This window comes from Silene latifolia, chromosome 9, assembly GCF_048544455.1.
Source record: "Silene latifolia isolate original U9 population chromosome 9, ASM4854445v1, whole genome shotgun sequence".
NCBI classification, from domain to species: Eukaryota; Viridiplantae; Streptophyta; class Magnoliopsida; order Caryophyllales; family Caryophyllaceae; genus Silene; species Silene latifolia.
In genome coordinates this window covers 107856901-107873507 of record NC_133534.1, presented here as the reverse complement: position 1 = coordinate 107873507, position 16607 = coordinate 107856901, and the positions used below count along the sequence as shown (strand labels likewise).

General features: G+C 41.0%; 1 non-coding gene across 1 annotated transcript; it reads right to left on the bottom strand.

Moving 5' to 3' along the window:
- Positions 1-5446: 5446 nt before the first annotated feature.
- LOC141603461 (small nucleolar RNA R71) lies at positions 5447-5552 on the bottom strand. Its single transcript, XR_012525336.1, has one exon. It is a non-coding gene; the product is annotated as a small nucleolar RNA R71 (small nucleolar RNA).
- Positions 5553-16607: the final 11055 nt, after the last annotated feature.

The following is a 16607-nucleotide window of genomic DNA, read 5'->3' as shown; positions in this document are numbered from 1 at the left end:
TTTTTTGGGATTCCAAGGTACTGGAACAAAATTCTCCAGAAATCGCGCAGAAAGTTTTTCGGGTTAGATAAAGCGACCACGCAAAATTTGAGTAGCAACGGAAGACATTTGGGGGTGCCGGTATGCCATAAACCAGCATTCGTCGAACCTCGTATAATCGGGAAAAATGTATTAGTACTCGTTATCCGAGGCTGAAGTCGAATAGGTTAACTCCTGAAATGAACTCGGACGCGTGATAAAAAAACCCGGTGAAAAAGAAACAGGGTCCGGTACGACCTCCCGAACGGCCAAATTGAAGTGTATAATACAAGGTTTTTCGGGATTCCAGGGTACGGGTACAAAATTCTCCGAAAATCGCGCAAAACGTTCCTCGAGTCAGATAAAGAGTCCACGTAAAATTTGAGTAGCAACGGAAGACATTTAGGAGTGCCGGTATGCCATAAAACAGCATTCGTCGAACTCGGATAATCGTGAAAAATGTATTAATACTCGTTATCCGAGGCTTAAATCGAATAGGTTAACTCTTGAAATGACCTCGGACGCGTGATGGAAAAACCGGGAGAAAAAGAAACAGGGTCCGGTACGACCTCCCGAACGGCTCAAATTGAAATGTATAATACACGGATTTTTGAGATTCCAGTACCGGAAAAGATTCTCCGAAATCGCGCAGAAAGTTCCTCGGGTCAGATAAAGCGGCAACGCAAAATTTGAGTAGCTACGGAAGACATTTGGGGGTGCCGGTATGCCATAAACCAACATTCGTCGAACCTCGGATAATCGTGAAAAATGTATTAATACTCATTATCCGAGGCTGAAATCAAATAGGTTAACTCCTGAAATGTACTCGGACGCGTGATAAAAAAACCGGGAGAAAAAGAAACAGGGCCCGGTATGACCTCCCGAACGGCTCAAATTGAAGTGTATATAATACACGGTTTTTCGGGATTCCAGGTTACCGAAACAAAATTCTACGAAAATCGCGTAAAAAGTTCCTCGGGTCAGAAAAAGCGGCCACACAAAATTTGAGTAGCAACGTAACACATTTAGGGGTGCCGGTATTCCATAAAACAGCATTCGTCGAACCTCGGATAATCCTGAAAAATGTATTAATACTCGTTATCTGAGGCTGAAATCGAATAGGTTAACTCCTGAGATGACCTCGAACGCGTGATAGAAAAACCGGGAGAAAAAGAAATAGGGTCCGGTACGACCTCCCGAACGGCTCAAATTGAAGTGTATAAATACACAGTTTTTCGGGATTCGAGGGTACCGAAATAAAATTCTTCGGAAATCGCGCATTAAGTTCCTCGGGTCAGATAAAGCGGCCACGCAAAATTTGAGTAGCAACGGAAGACATTTGAGGGTGCCGGTATGCCATAAACCAACATTCGTCGAACCTCGGATAATCGTGAAAAATGCATTAATGCTCATTATCCGAGGCTGAAATCGAATAGGTTAACTCCTGAAATGACCTCAGACGCGTGATAGAAAAACCGGGAGAAAAAGAAACAGGTCCTGATTTACCTCCCGAACGGCTCAAATTGAAATGTTTAATATACGGTTTTTTGGGATTCCAGAGTACTGGAACAAAATTCTCCAGAAATCGCGCAGAAAGTTTCTCGGGTTAGATAAAGCGACCACGCAAAATTTGAGTAGCATCGGAAGACATTTGGGGGTGCCGGTATGCCACAATTCAGCATTCGTCGAACCTCGGATAATCGGGAAAAATGTAACTCCTGAATTGACCTCGGACGCGTGATAAAAAAACCTTGTGAAAATGAAACAGGGTCCGGTACGACCTCCCGAACGGCTCAAATTGAAGTGTATATAATACACGGTTTTTCGGGATTCCAGGTTACCGAAACAAAATTCTACGAAAATCGCGTAAAAAGTTCCTCGGTTCAGGAAAAGCGGCCACTCAAAATTTGAGTAGCAAGGTAACACATTTAGGGGTGCCGGTATGCCATAAAACAGCATTCGTCGAACCTCGGATAATCCTGAAAAATGTATTAATACTCGTTATCTGAGGCTGAAATCGAATAGGTTAACTCCTGAGATGACCTCGAACGCGTGATAGAAAAACCGGGAGAAAAAGAAACAGGGTCTGGTACGACCTCCCAAACGGCTCAAATTGAAGTGTATAAATACACAGTTTTTCGGGATTCTAGGGTACCGGAATAAAATTCTTCGGAAATAACGCATAAAGTTCCTCGGGTCAGATAAAGCGGCCACGCCAAATTTGAGTAGCAACAGAAGACATTTGGGGGTGCCGGTAGGCCATAAACCAACATTCGTCGAACCTCGGATAATCGTGAAAATCGTATTAATACTCATTATCCGAGGCTAAAATCGAATAGGTTAACTCCTAAAATGACCTCGGACGCGTGATAAAAAAACCGAGAGAAAAAGAAACAGGGTCCGTTACGACCTCCCGAACGGCTCAAATTGAAGTGTATAAATACACAGTTTTTCGGGATTCCAGGGTACCGAAATAAAATTCTTCGGAAATCGCGCATTAAGTTCCTCGGGTCAGATAAAGCGGCCACGCAAAATTTGAGTAGCAACGGAAGACATTTGAGGGTGCCGGTATGCCATAAACCAACATTCGTCGAACCTCGGATAATCGTGAAAAATGCATTAATGTTCATTATCCGAGGCTGAAATCGAATAGGTTAACTCCTGAAATGACCTCGGACGCGTGATAGAAAAACCGGGAGAAAAAGAAACAGGGTCCGGTACGACCTCCCGAACGGCTCAAATTGAAATGTTTAATATACGGTTTTTTGGGATTCCGTCTACGGAACAAAATTCTCCAGAAATCGCGCAGAAAGTTTCTCGGGTTAGATAAAGCGACCACGCAAAATTTGAGTAGCAACGGAAGACATTTGGGGGTGCCGGTATGCCATAAACCAGCATTCGTCGAACCTCGGATAATCGGGAAAAATGTATTAATACTCGTTATCCGAGGCTTAAATCGAATAGGTTAACTCCTGAAATGACCTCGGACGCGTGATAGAAAAACCGGGAGAAAAAGAAACAGGGTCCGGTACGACCTCCCGAACGGCTCAAATTGAAATGTATAATACACGGTTTTTTGAGATTCCAGGGTACCGGATCAAAATTCTCCGGAAATCGCGCAGAAAGTTTCACGGGTTAGATAAAGCGACCACGCAAAATTTGAGTAGCAACGGATGACATTTGGGGGTGCCGGTATGCCATAAACCAGCATTCGTCGAACCTCGGATAATCGGGAAAAATGTATTAATACTCGTTATCCGAGGCTGAAATCGAATAGGTTAACTCCTGAAATGACCTCGGACGCGTGATAAAAAAACCGATAGAAAAAGAAACAGGGTCCGGTACGACCTCCTGAACGGCTCATATTGAAGTGTATAATATATGGTTTTTCGGGATTCCAGGGTACCTGATATGTGCATTTTGTATAGTCTTTTTAAGCTATTTTAGCACGTATTTCATTGTACTTTTGTACTGTTTATATCGCATTATGCCCCGAATTGTCTACTTTGGTTCGTTTCGTCCGTTTTGTAGAAATGAACGTGAAAGTAGTGTAATCGTACCATTTTTGTCCTACTTTGCATGCATTTCGAGGAGACGGGATTTTTTGGAGCGAGATCTTGCATTGGGATGCATGAAGGAACGGTCTACGAAGTAGTCGGCTACGAGTTGAAGCTGTTTCAGAGGAAGAACACTTGATCGAGCCCTTTTATTGGTCGATCGAGTGGTTTTTGTGGCTGAGTTGGTCGATCGAGTAGTTTGTTTTACTCGATCGACAATGCTGGAATTGGGTGTTACTTGTTCGAGTACTATTTCTACTCGATCGAGTAGATTGCCTGGAGAAGTACTCGATTGAGCTGTTTCAGACTGCTCGATCGAGTGGTTTTGTCTTCCATGGGCTTTAATTAGTCCGTGAACTTGTTTTTAGTTATTGGACATAGCATTTTTCTATTTAAACGTACATTAATTAGGTCACTAGGCATCTAATAATCTGATTATCTTTTATTCATCTTTCACTGCAAAAAGACTACGTTGCTTTTTCCTCTCTCTTCGTAACTTTTGCTTCCGGATTTTCTCGCTCGGATTTAGTTGTTCTTTACGCCGGATTCTTGCGATTGCAATCTCTTACTCTATTTTAATAGTAATCTTTCAATCATTTGCTTTAATTACTTGTTTCGTTCCTTTTTAATTCCTGCCCTAATCTTTATTTATGCAATTTCATTATTATTTCATTATGTTTAATGTTAGTTATTTCATTGTTATTAGTTTTGATAATATTAATAGCATGAGTAGCTAAATCATTTCATGTTGGGATTAGGGGATCTACGGTAGAAATGTGACGATGTAGTGAGTAGGTTAGATGAATTATTTGTAAGATTCTGTCCCCATGGCAATATAACTGTATTTACGACTTAGTTGAGTGCACGCTTCTGAGTCACCTTTTAATCTGGTTAAATTTAATCCTGGATCGGAAGATTGGACTAAATAGACCTGCTTTGAACAGTAGACTACCCTGACGTGGACGAAAGTTAAGTTAGTGGAAATCTAGGATAGAAAGTGGACCGGAAGGACCTTTCCATATCCGTCTCACAGTAATTTATCGAGACTATTCGCAGTTGAGTCACCGGACTACCGTAGTGAACCGAAATCCTGACATGTCCCTTCTTTATTGATAGTTTATCTCTACTTTCTGCCTTTACTGCTCTTTCCTTGCTTCTCTTTCCTTTACACCTTTAGTTTAGAAAATCAATTTACAAACCCCCCATTTTGTGACCAAATAGACGGACTCTTTACAGATATCTTGCTTCCCTGAGGAGATCGACCTGACTTTCCTGGCTATATAGTTAGTTTAGTTAGTTATTTTTGATAGGTATACGACTGCCCAGTCAAATTTTGGCGCCGTTGCCGGGGAGGCAATTGCCCTATCTGTTTCTGTTTCGTTTATTTTATCCGTCTCAAGGAATTATTATTCCTTGAGACAGTTCTTATTTATTTTGTTTCAGTGCTGTGTATGCCCAGGTCAAACAGGTTGGAGTTAGTTTCAGCTGATTCTGAGCCAGAGAGACTGTTCAGGCATAGACTCCGTCTGCAAAGAGAATCACGAAAGGAAGCCTTGAGTACTTTCGAACCCGAACTTCATCATTTCCTATTTACAGAAGATCAATCTTTAGTAGAAGATAATCCCAGTTCTGTAAACCAACTAGTAAAGATGCCGAATATTTCAAGTCATTCGAAGCCTAAAGCATCATCTATTCCTAAGGGTTTCAATCTCCAGACTGAGGATGGGAATACTTTTGACATCCGTCCGTCCTATATCAATCTGGTGGAGAGAAATCTCTTTAGAGGTGTGGCAGGTGAGGACCCGAGGAAGCATATGGAGGTCTTGCTCTTGGTTTTTATAATAGATATTTCCGTCTACAGCGCACTAATCAGCTGAGGGCTAAGATCACTAGTTTCAAGCAGGCACCGGATGAAACGTTCTATGAAGCTTGGTGCCGGTTCAAGAGGTTGGTGAAGTCTATTCCTCACCATGGTTTTGATCCGTGGTTTCTGTCCAATCAGTTCTACAATGGGTTGTACGATGACCACAGAGCCATACTTGATGCCTCATCCAACGGAAGATTCCAAAAGAATACTGATGATGATAAGGGATGGGCGATTATTGAGGAGATGACGACCCATTGTGCTGAGTATGGGAACCCGAGGGATGGTATTCGAACAGTTCATGCGGTTGATAAGGCAGTCGTGGCTCAGCTGGAAGCCATGAATGCTCGTTTTGATAAATTGGTGATGCATTCTGCTGGGGAGCCTTAGACGATCCATTTGCTTACTAGAGGGGAGACCATCACATATGAGAGGTGTGGGAGCAACGACGGTCATACTGCTATTGGCTGTCTTACAGAGAAGGAACAGGTCCTTGCTTTTCAATAATACAGGCAATGAGGGGGTTCTTATTATAATAACCAAGGGGCGGTCCATCCCAATTTGAGGTGGACAAGTCAAAATGTGCTCAATCCTACCCCTCCTCCGCAACAGCAGTAGCCATATGTCCCTCCTCATAAGGCTCAACAAGGCCTTCAGAAGCCTCCTTCCTTTCCTACACCTAATCACGGTGCTTCATCCTCGGGTGGGGTGAGCGAGTTATCTGAGTTGAAGACGATGATGCAGTCTTTAACAAAGCAATGGCAACTAAGTGACCAACAGAAAGATGCATCCATCAAGTCACTTGAAACTCAAGTTGCCCAGTTAGCCGCGAACCAATCCACGAGGAAGCATGGTCATTTACCATCACAAGCTGATAAGAATCCACACGAGACGGTGAATTTAATCAATCTGAGAAGCGGTAAAACAAACAGCTCGATCGAGTGATTTTATTGAGGATTCTACTCGATCGAGTGATATTTTTGCTCGATCGAGTAATGCTGATAAAGAAGACCTCAATTGAGAGCCTGCTAGTGCTCGATTGAGTGAAATATCGCCTGAAAGACCTCGTTCGAGAGGTAAGAAGTCTCGATTGAAGGATGTAGAGCTTGATCCAGCTGATACGTTAGAGGAGAGGAACAATGAGCTCGAGATACCCATCACGGTACCCTTCCCGAGGCGTCTGCAGAACACAAAGGCTAATCAACAGTTCGGTAAATTTGCCGAACTCCTGAAAAGCTTCGAAGTTACCGTTCCGTTCGCCGAATTTCTGACACATGTACCCTCTTACCTTAAATTTATGAAATAAATTTTATCACGTAAGAGGCACATTAACGATCATGAGACGGTAGCTTTCACCGAGGTAGGGACGGCCCTAGTTCAGAATAAGTTACCTCCCAAATAGTCAGACCCGGGTAGTTGATACGGTCGTTATGTATCAAAAATAAATACCTAGCTACTACTAACAGAAGTCAGCGGTAAGTAAGGTCGATCTCCACAGGGAGGCGGTCACTATCTACTTGTCTATTCGGTCTGTCTATGTCACAAGTTGGGGGTTTTGAGTTGTTTGACTAAACTAAATAAGATAAAGCAAGAGAAATAGAAATGAGAGGAATTAACAAGCAAGGGGGAGGACTAGGATTTGGTCATCAATGAACGTCGATCAATCGCAGATTAAGGTCACAGATCGATCGATGTGTCGATCTAAGGGGCAATGAATATCTTCTTTCGGTCTCAATTCGCCCTAAAATGCCATTAGCTTAACTTTCGCCCTCACTAAAGCATCCTATTGTCCACTGCGGGTCTCACCCCTTCCAACCTTTCGGTCTAGGTCAAGGCTTACCAAAATTAAAAGGCTAATTGCATCGATTCAACTAGCAGGATACAATTATAGCAGCGATTAACAACATAGACTAAAACAACAACGACAACCTATAAACCTAATTAGAAATTTAACATTAGTCCATTGAATCACCTAATCCTAGTAGAGAGAATTAGCTAGACATAAATAAAGAAAGAACAAGAATAAAGGGAAGAAAAACAATAAGCATTAATTAAATTAAAGAAAAAAGGGAAAGGAAGAAAGTTACAGGAGAAAAGGATCCGGAAAATAGGAAAGGAAATAGTATTCAACAGTAACCAGAGGAAAAAGTAACGTGTGATGTGTGTAGAGTTACAAATGACGTCTCCCCTTCCTATTTACAAGAAAATTAGGATTTTATTTAACTTAATGACGGATTAAAGCTAAAAGCCCGAGCCCATAAGAGAAACCACTCGATCGAGTAGTTTAAAACAACTTGATCGAGTAAAATAAAGCTCAAACCACTCGATCGAATAGAAAATCTACTCGATCGAGTAAATCCTAAAATGCAACTACACGATCGAGTAGAAAAAGGACTCGATCGAACATAATTGTACTCGATCGAGTGACTTTCCAGCGCACAATTTCCTGCTTTGCGCACTGAAATTCAAATGGCTGCCATTTCTTTGTTACTTGGGCAAACAGGGCGATTCCGGTGGCGTTGGAACTCTAAGAGGACAAGATTCCATCTCCAGTTGGAATTACCTAAATATCAGTTGTATAACTCGAGATATGGCTCTTCAAACTAGGCACTAGCAATTTGAAGTTCTTCCTTTGCTCGCCTAGCTATCTTTCTTCTTTGCGCATCTCAAAATAGCTACATTCCCGCTCCAAATTAACTCTTCCTCCAAATGCATGCTAAAAGGACAGTAAAAGGCTTGATTTCACTACTTTCTGGTTCATTCCTGTAAATAAGACAAAACAAACCAAAGTAGCATATTCGGGGCGTTTCGTAGCATAAACTACGATAATAGCATAGAAATACGTGCATAAAAAGGCCTACAAGGACTATATAAAATGCACGTATAAAATCTCCCCAAACCAAACCTTTACTCGTCCTCGAGTAAACTAAATGCAAACAAAAAGGATAGACGATTCAAATACTACACTTATATTCCAACCAACAATGTCCGTCACAGCCGAGGGCTTACAAATGATATGGAAAAGTGAGGTTACAGGTGTGAAAAGGCAAAATAAATTATGGAAATGTGAAGGCAAAGCGTCAAGCTAGTTCCTAAACAATACCATATAAGACCGTCCGAATCTCAACCGACTGTAAAATAAAGTACAAGTGCCCTTCATTGGCACACAACTCACTACCCAAAACACTATCTCCTCAAAAAGATGTAGATAAAACAGAGGAGTGAGACCGTCACAAGAATAAACTAAGCACAGACGGTCTCAAAAATCAAACTAGCTCAAAATTTCCAAACTTTTCTTCCTCTGGTTTCTTCCTGTGAACGTGATTTTTGATTTTTTTTGCTTTTTTTTCTTTTTATTCTTCACGTTTTTCTTTTTCTTTATTTTTCGATTTTTTTTCATTTCTTCCTTTCTTTCATCCTCCACCAACTCCAATGAAAATACACACGGGCCAAACCGCAGATGGAAAAATATACCACAAAAGACAAACTAAACTAGCTCGACTAGGCAGGCTCAGTTTTGGATGTAGCTAATGGGTCAAAAAGGCTAAATTTGGCTTAAGTGGAGCTAAATGGGTGAAAAATGTAAGAAAAGGGAAAATTTGCAAGAACCTCCCTGCATGTGACACCGACCACAAACCCGAATGTATGCATTTCACAAGAAATCGAATTTCATAAATGTGCAAAAGTAATAAACATGTTATGCAAGGAGTACTACTCTCAATTCCTATGTAAACCGGTCATGAATGTCACCAGTTATAAGGCTCTAAATCTCAGAATTTATAGAGTAGGTTGCAATTTATCAGGTCAAGTCTAAACAGTCAGCTAAATTTGAACAAAAACTCGTAGATATGCGCAAGACTCAGCTAATAACTGTCAATAAAGTGCAAGGCTCAAGTAAAAAATGACAAGTTAAAGTGCAATTTCATCACGGAAATCTACCGTTCCGACTCAACCTATATGCAAAAATAAACGTGAATTTTTTTGATTTTCGTTTTTTTTCAATTTTTTATTTTTTTATTTTTTTTAGTTTTAAAGAACAATGCATATGAATTATGAAAATTAAACGTGATAACAGGAATGCAATAAAAGCTGAATGCAGACACAGATATGGATGCATAACCTCCCCAAACCAAACCGTATGATGCCCTCATTGTACTTAAAACAGGGAAAGGAAATGCAAACTAAAAGGAGAGAGTGGAAATGCGGAAAGCTCACAAGATTACGCGAAGTAGGGACCTCCCCAAACCAGCCAGCAACATGGGAGGTCACAAACAGCTGCAGGACATCGTCACAGGAGGCGAATCAAAGCAAGAAAACTCGATCAAGAGAACCGATTATTAAACAAAATAAAAACTGAAATGTTCGAAAAACAATTGAAAATAAAAAACTTCGGGTTGCCTCCCGGGTAGCGCTAGTTTCAGTCAGGTCCCAGCTCGACCTTCTTTTCTTCGAGCCTCTCTAATCAATCATAATCAAAACAGCTCAAAGCGCGCAACAACCGATCAAACAGATGCGCATGTGCTACACAAAACTGTAAGTAGCACCAAGGTAGAATAGTAGCATAGGAAAAGAAAATGTATAAACGTTTGAGTCTAACAAATTTCCTATGACAGCTCCTAAATTTATCAATAAAGTAGAGGAGCGCAGGAGCAATTAATAATCTAGGGCATTGTTTTATTTTAACAAAATTGAAATGATAAGAATGGTGAAAAATCGTTAAATTAAATGACCAACTGGGAAGGGGCAAAGCATTAAAATGCGAAGCATAAGTCAAATGAGGCAATGTACTGCTTAAACAAACAATAATAAAATTATCGTTAACTACCTTGGGTTGGTTGCTCTCAATGACGGAATCATTGACAAAGGAAGATATTACCTCTTCCGTGCTAGGAGCAATTACCGACTCAACTGCCTCCTCGTCACCCTCCTCAGTGGATTTAATCCCGTAAATCGCAGCCTCAAGCGCATCCAACTCGGCTTTGAATAGGGGAGATTCACCGTATCCATTATCATCATCAAAATCGTCATCTAAAATGAACCCACATGACGAATCAATGCTCTCACTGGCCAATTCAGTCGTTCGAGTAGAATTGTTACTCGATCGAGAGCTTTCTTCACACAAACCATTTGATCGAGTGGTTAAATCTACTCGATCAACTTCCTCATCATAGAATTTACTCGATCGAGCAATGTGGACTATTCGATCGAGTGGGTTAGGCTGGACCGTGGTGAAGTGCTTGAGAAAAGCTTCATCTTCATTATCACCTTCAAATACCGAGTCATAAATGTCTTCATCATCACTAGACAACTCGGGCCTTTCATGGGAAAGACTACTGACAGGAAAAATAGCATATTCCGTCTCTGAGTCGCTATAATCCAACTCGGCAGCTAATTGAGCTACTTGAGATTCAAGTAGCTTGAGGTGAGCTTCCTTAGATTTATCGCTTTCTTGCATTCGAAGCATAAGTGCTTTTAGCACAGACTTCAGCTCGGCAGCCTCTTCATTCTCTTCAATGGGAGGAAGGGTTTGTTGTTGCGGTGGCCAGACAAAAGGAGTCTTGTGATAGCCTCGCTGATAGGGTAGATATGGCGGCACAACTACAGAGGAATGGATATCTCGTCCACGCAGCCTGAACTCGTAGACCTCGTCATTTTCTGCCATGCAAAAGGCTGCATTGTGCTCAGCAGCACCACATCTCCCGCAGTAGCTCACCTGCTGCGCCATATAATGGAACATAGATGACGGGTCAAAGGTACTCAAGCCTTCCCTTTGATGATCTTTCACCTAGAACTATCTAGGTAGGACCTGTAGGTCCTATCAAAACAGCACTCAAGGAAAAAGATAAGAACTGCCTCAAGGAATAAATTCCTTGAGGCTAAAAACAGACAAAATAAAACAAGTAAATAAATAGTTGCTTCTCCGGCAACGGCGCCAAAATTTGATACGGTCGTTATGTACAAAAAATAAATACCTAGCTACTACTAACATAAGTCAGCGGTAACTAGGGTCGATCTCCACAGAGAGGCGGTCACTATCTACTTGTCTATTCGGTCTGTCTATGTGACAAGTTGGGGGTTTTGAGTTGTTTGACTAAACTAAATAAGATAAAGCAAGAGAAATAGAAATGAGAGGAATTAACAAGCGAGGGGGAGAGGACTAGGATTTAGGGTCATCAATGAACGTCAGTCAATAGCAGTTAAGGTCACAGATCAGTCGATGTGTCGGTCTAAGGGGCAATGAATATCTCCTTTCGGTCTCAATTCGCCCTAAAATGCCATTAGCTTAACTTTCGCCCTCACTAAAGCATCCTATTGTCCACTGCGGGTCTCACCCCTTCCAACCTTTCGGTCTAGGTCAAGGCTTACCAAAATTAAAAGGCTAATTGCATCGATTCAACTAGCAGGATACAATTATAGCAGCGATTAACAACATAGACTAAAACAACAATGACAACCTATAAACCTAATTAGAAATTTAACATTAGTCCATTGAATCACCTAATCCTAGTAGAGAGAATTAGCTAGACATAAATAAAGAAAGAACAAGAATAAAGGGAAGAAAAACAATAAGCATTAATTAAATTAAAGAAAAAAGGGAAAGGAAGAAAGTTACAGGAGAAAAGGATCCGGAAAATAGGAAAGGAAATAGTATTCAACAGTAACCAGAGGAAAAAGTAACGTGTGATGTGTGTAGAGTTACAAATGACGTCTCCCCTTCCTATTTACAAGAAAATCAGGATTTTATTTAACCTAATGACGGATTAAAGCTAAAAGCCCGAGCCCATAAGAGAAACCACTCGATCGAGTAGTTTAAAACAACTCGATCGAGTAAAATAAAGCTCAAACCACTCGATCGAATAGAAAATATACTCGATCGAGTAAATCCTAAAATGCAACTACTCGATCGAGTAGAAAAAGGAATCGATCGAACATAATTGTACTCGATCGAGTGACTTTCCAGCGCACAATTTCCTGCTTTGCGCACTGAACTTCAAATGGCTGCCATTTCTTCGTTACTTGGGCAAACATGGTGATTCCGGTGGCGTTGGAACTCTAAGAGGACAAGCTTCCATATCCAATTGGAATTACCTGAATATCAGTTATATAACTCAAGATATGACTCTTCAAATTAGGCACTAGCAATTTGAAGTTCTTCTTTTGCTCGCCTAGCTATCTTTCTTCTTTGCGCATCTCAAAATAGCTACATTCCCGCTCCAAATTCACTCTTCCTCCAAATTCATGCTAAACGGACAGTTAAAGGCTTGATTTCACTATTTTCTGGTTCATTCCTGCAAATAAGACAAAACAAACCAAAGTAGCATATTCGGGGCATTTCGTTGCATAAACTACGATAATAGCATAGAAATACGTGCATAGAAAGGCCTAAAAGGACTATATAAAATGCACGTATCAGTAGTTTCTCAATTCCGTGTCACATTGGTACCCACTTAATTGATAACGCGTTATGCGATCTTGGCGCTAGCGTGAGTGTCTTACCGCTGTCTCTTGCTAAGAGACTTAGTTTGACCAAGTTTAATTGCACAAATATGACTGTTCAGATGGTCGACCGTAGTATATCACGGCTGTTAGGTGTCATAGAAGACATACCTGTTAAGATCGGGAGATTCTTTATTCCCATTGACTTCGTTGTACTTGACATCCCCGAGGACACACATACCTCTATCATTTTAGGGAGGCCATTTTTATTCACTGCCCGTGCAGTGATAGACGTCGGGGGCAAGACATTGACTTTTCAGGTTGGGGACGAGGAATCGATTTTCCATTAGTCTAAGTTCCGAAGGGCTCCCATGCAAGCTCAGCCTTGCAATGCCCTCTCTTCTACTGATCCTCCTATTGACACTCCAAATGAAGATTTGGAATATTGTGCTGCTATCATGACCCCTCCGCCTCAGATTGAGAGCAAAAAGGAGGAAAGTTCGTCTGTTTTCCTTGCTGCAGGTACAGATGAAAATATTGAAGGAGTTGTCAATGATTATTGTGCAATTAATGTTAGTCAAAGTGGGAGTGATGACGCTAAAGCTGGTAAGAAAGGAGTAAGGACGAGGAAAGTTTGCGCGTATGTGGACGTCAACTATTCTCCTCCTAATGATTCAAATACAAGCACGTGGAGAATGAAGAGGGCGATTAATGTTGCTGAGGTGACGTCCTCCAGTCAGGAGCCCTCCGAGGGGCTGCTGAATTGCTTTGAGAAGTGAGTGGGGAAATGCCCCGTGTAACAAATTGTAAAAACAATTTTTAATTTCCGTTGGATTTTTTATTGCATTTAATTAGGACAATTAGAATTTAGACACTTTTAGCGTAGTTTAGAAGAGTATAGACTGTTACTATTTATATTTGGTATTTTGGGATACTTTTGCGAGTGTTTTTATGCAGGTTTGGGGAATTATACGCAAATTCAAAGGCTTACACGAGGAATAGAGCTCGATCGAGTACTTTTTGTACTCGATCGAGTGAAAGTTGATCGATCGAATGGTTTCTTATTGCTCGATGGACAAAAGCTGAAAAGGGGAGTACTCGATCGAGTAAATTTTTACTCGATCGAGTGAAATATATACAGGAACTCTCGATCGAGTGATTTTGCAAAGGACACGCAGGGAGTCTCTTTAACTTCCTTCTTTTTCTTATTACTTCCTTTCCTCTTTCATTATTTCGTCCTCCCTTCACCTTATTTGCGACCAAAATCTCCAATATCTCCATTTTTATTGCCCTTATACCAAATCCACCACCTACATTTTTTTTTAGCTGAAATGTGAGTATATATTTATATCAAAAAACCAAACGTCCATATACAAGATTAGGGGTTCAAACCCCGTAGAGCTCAAAAAACAACCATACAACAACCAAACCTACTCAAACATATATCTCATTGCTAATCAAAGCAACTAAGACATCCATTGGTGCTGTGACACAAACCAGGGCCTGCTTTGCTGCATCCTCTTCTTCCTGCAATATCCTCAATCTGTTTTGCTACAAATTCAGGCCTCTGAACTGAGTACTGAAGTCTTGTATTGTTTCTCTGGTACCACATAGTATATAGATAGACATTGAATACCATAGTCATTGATTTCCACTGTAGACTATTTTCCCTCCCATTCTGGAGCTCATTAAGACTAGGGAATGATCTCCCCAGACCAGTAGCAACAAATGCCCGATTCAAGAAATTGTAAGTACATTCATAGAAGAGATGAGCCATCGTTTCAGGTAGCTCCCCACAGATTAAGCACAAGTTGTCCTCACAGAAACCAAACTGGTGCAGTCTGGTTTTAAGATTTAATCCTTCCTGCATAATAAGCCAAGTGATGATTGAATGTTTGGGTATGTTCCAACTGTTCCATACCAGAGAACACCAATATACCTTAGGTTGTTGATTTCAGAGCCATCTATATCCATTCTTGAGTGTATAACCCTTCTCATCAGGCACCCAACAGTTCTCAACAAATCCCTCCTTCAGTTTTTCCTTAGTCTTGCATATATTTTTCCAAGTCCAGGGAGAATCCGTAGGGGGAGAATAAGAATGCCACTTCTGGTTTTTCAGGTACACATTACTTATCCACCTTATCCACAACCTGTCAGCTTTGCTATACACCCAATTCACCAGTTTCCCTACAGCTGCCCAGTTCCAAGCCTCCACTTTCTTAATGCCTAATCCACCAGCATATTTAGGCATGGTAACTCTATCCCAAGCTACTAATGGTACTCTGTGGTAGTCAGGACTTCCATCCCAGAGATAATTTCTACAAATTGCTTCTATTCTCCTTAGCACAGCTTTGGGAGTCAAGAACATAGTAGCCCAGTAAGTGTGAAGAGTGTTTAGCACTGAATTGATGAGGGTAATCCTGCCTGCATAAGATAGTTTCTTGGCCCCCAAACCTCTAATCCTTCTAATAATTTTTTCAGTTAAACAACTACAGTCGTTCTTGCTCAATTTACCTGGCTGTATTGGAACCCCCAGATATCTGAAAGGCATTGTGCCCTCCTGAAACCCAGTGACTCTCAAAATATCAGTCTGTAGCTCAGGTACCATACCACTGACGAATATTTCAGACTTTGTATTATTCATTCTCAAACCAGAAGCATTGGAGAATGAGGTGAAAGCCTTCATAAGAAGCATAATTGAAGGAGCATCCCCTTTGCAAAACATGAGAAGATCATCTGCAAACATCAGGTGGGTGAGCTTTAAATTCTTGCAGAGTGGATGATAGTGGAAGGGCCATCTCTCTGTAGCAAAAGCAATAAGTCTAGTCAAGTACTCCATGTAAATAGTGAAAATTAGAGGGGAGATTGGATCACCCTGTCTAAGCCCTCTTTGCCCTTTGAAATAGCCAAAATTGCTTCCATTCAGGACCAGAGTAAAGGAGGTGGACTTGATGCAAGCCATGACCAGATTTGTGAAATGAGTAGGGAAGTTGAGGCCAGAAAGAAGCTGCTCCACAAAATCCCATTCTGCAGTGTCATAAGCCTTCTGAGATCTATTTTGAAGAGGCATCTAGGAGATACATGGCTTCTAGCATACAAATGCACAATATCTTGACAAATTAAGACATTCTCGATAATTGACCTACCCTGGATAAAAGCTCCCTGATTGTCATGAATAATATCAGGTAATACAAGAGCCAACCTGTTGCATAGAAGCTTGGATATAACCTTGTAGATCATGTTACAGCAAGCAATAAGCCTAAATTGCTTAACAGAAGTGGGCCTATCACACTTAGGGATTAGTGTAATATTTGTGGCATTGATCTGTTGGAGAATCTGACCTGTAGTAAAGAAATCTGCAACAGCTGCATAGACATCCTTCCCTATCATATCCCAAGTATCCCTGAAAAAGCCACTGGAATAGCCATCAGGCCCTGGGGCTTTGTCTTTAGGAATAGAAAAGACTGCATGTTTCACCTCCTCATAAGTGATACTCCTATTAAGAATTGCAGTATGTTCTGAGCTGCATACTTTTCCCTTAGCCAGTACAGCAGCTTTGACTTCCTCAGTGGGACTCTTCTTACCTAGCAGATCCTCATAGTAGTCTAAGAATGCATGCTCAATAGCTTCAGTATCAGTGCAAAGTTGTCCTTCCTTATCCTCAATTTGGATAACCCTATTTCTCAGGCATCTCTTCTTAATAGCACAATGAAAATAAGCTGTATTTGTAT